The sequence below is a fragment of the Pagrus major genome, chromosome 22 (assembly GCF_040436345.1).
Source record: "Pagrus major chromosome 22, Pma_NU_1.0".
NCBI classification, from domain to species: Eukaryota; Metazoa; Chordata; class Actinopteri; order Spariformes; family Sparidae; genus Pagrus; species Pagrus major.
Genome location: NC_133236.1, coordinates 13,972,271 through 13,974,465, shown reverse-complemented (window position 1 = coordinate 13,974,465; position 2,195 = coordinate 13,972,271). Strand labels below are relative to the sequence as shown.

General features: G+C 35.9%; 1 long non-coding RNA gene across 1 annotated transcript; it reads left to right on the top strand.

Moving 5' to 3' along the window:
- The first annotated feature begins 523 nt into the window (after positions 1-523).
- LOC141018238 (uncharacterized) lies at positions 524-1,826 on the top strand. The gene is made up of 4 exons (XR_012180707.1): positions 524-620; positions 754-881; positions 1,183-1,198; positions 1,577-1,826. It is a non-coding gene; the product is annotated as an uncharacterized lncRNA (long non-coding RNA).
- Positions 1,827-2,195: the final 369 nt, after the last annotated feature.

Genomic DNA, 2,195 nt, shown 5'->3' with positions numbered 1-2,195 from the left:
TGTGCTTTGCAAAGCAAGAAATAATTGGATGCGTAAACATGAAGGCCTTGAGATGTGCGTTGTGATCTCAGGAACAGTTCCCATTGATTTAGAAAAATGTAAAATTGCTTGATGTTGAAAACATTCCTGCTGAAAAAAAAGGTGCATTACAAAAAGGCTGTCTCTGTTTTGTGCCTGTTGTTTTAAATGATGATATTTTGCTGATATAACAAATACATTAATTTTTGTCTTAGCAAAAACATCATGCATTGTCTTTTTAGTTATATATACAGTTATAGGACAGAACACAGGACAAAACACATTTTGTGAGGCCATAGAGCCGGGGAATGATAAGTAGTGTTGTGTAACTTTGTGTGACTGTGAGGACAGTGAAATGTCCCGTCATGACAAAGTGAGATTAGATCAACATCTTGTCATCCATGTGCAGAACTTGACTTTGAAAAACACATTGAGAAATACAGAATGACTGGATAAGATTATTCCGTCTCCATCCTTATAAAGAGAGGGTAACTCACGACTGCTCAGCAAAGACGTCCACATCACCTCTAGATCTCACAGTGCTCACTTTGCTGTCTGTGACACCAGTTTTTTTTTGGTTCTGACAAACAAGCTGTGGAAAGGTGAGCAGTCAATTTAATCCTGATGTTACTTTAATAAATGCAAAGTCTTTTAGATGAGATGTGATGAGCTTTGACACTGGTGAATGAAGGCAGTGAATGATTCTGGATGTGGCCATTGTGATTTGTTCCTCAGGATGAAGTGTGTTATGATCTTTCTGGTGTTGACGCTGGTCGTCCTCATGGCTGAACCTGGGGAGAGTGCTCCTCAAACTGGCGGTTGTAGCGGCGGTGGCAGTAATTGCAGTGGTGGCAGTGGAGGCGGCAAGTCACAAGTGTTCCTACATACAGTGTTGATGTTAACAGATTGACCTCTGATTTACACAAACAGCAGGCTACTTTAGTCTGAGATCAACAAATCACACTTGACTGTACTAACTGACTACATACAACTTCATTTAGTTCTGTGTTTAGCTAAAATCTTTTATTTAGTCCTGGCATCTCAGATAATAAACCTAATACTAGTAAAGAGAGCATCATTAATGTTCTAAATGCAAAGATTTTCAAATGTGATAATATTATACTAATGTTTATTTATGTCATTTTCATCTTTTTGTCCCTTTAGGAAACGGACGTAGAAGGTAAGTATTACTGAATATTTTCTGTTGATTTCAAACAGACGAATAAAAGAAATAAAAAGACTTTGTGAAATGCCTCAAACCTGTCAAACATAGAAAGCATCAGTATTAACCAGATCCCAAGATGATGTCTTCAATTACCTTATTTTGTCCAACCCATTTAAATTCACGATGATATAATAGAGGGTAAAGAAGCAAGTCGACACATTTCAGAAGCTGGAATCAGTGAATTTCTGTCAGATTTTGCTTGAAAAATTATTGCAAAATTATTCAATTATTGAATATTTGTCAATTAAGATTCTGTTGATCGACCTCTGTTGATAATTTAACTAACTGATTCCTCTCTTTTGTTCCCCCTTCTCTAACTTGGTATGCAAACAGTGTGGAAAGATCCCAAGATGAAGTGGCCGACGACAAATTGAGGCGATACGATCAAGACTGAGTCTTTTCTTGATTTTGAAGATATAGTTTGAGCTATATCTTTGTGCTTTGCAAAGCAAGAAATAATTGGATGAGTAAACATGAAGCCCTTGAGATGTAGTGACTTTAGTCACAGCTCCAACTGATGTTGAAAAATGTAAAATTGCTTGATAGTGAAAACTATCCTGCTGAATAAAGCTGCATTACAAAAGACCGTCTCTGTTTTGTGGTCTTATTTAAGTGAACATGTGCTTGTAATTTTATTGGTGATGATGATCAAGAACATTGTTTTTCATTAAGCCAGAGGTAAATGTTTATATTAAGTAGATCTAAATAATGTGTGTTGGTGGGATCAGTTTATTAAATGAACACTCTTCCTATTTCTTTCTGTTTCTGAATGTACTTGTGTCTTCTGGCATTTCCTCCATCAATAGATGAATCATTTGGTCTATAAAGCATCAGAAAAACAGTCAAAATAACAATTTTATGAGAAACAAGATGATCATTGTGTAAATGACATTTGTACTGTTGGCTGTTTCCAAAAGAGACAAAGACATTCAAGGTATTAAAATGTAAAATG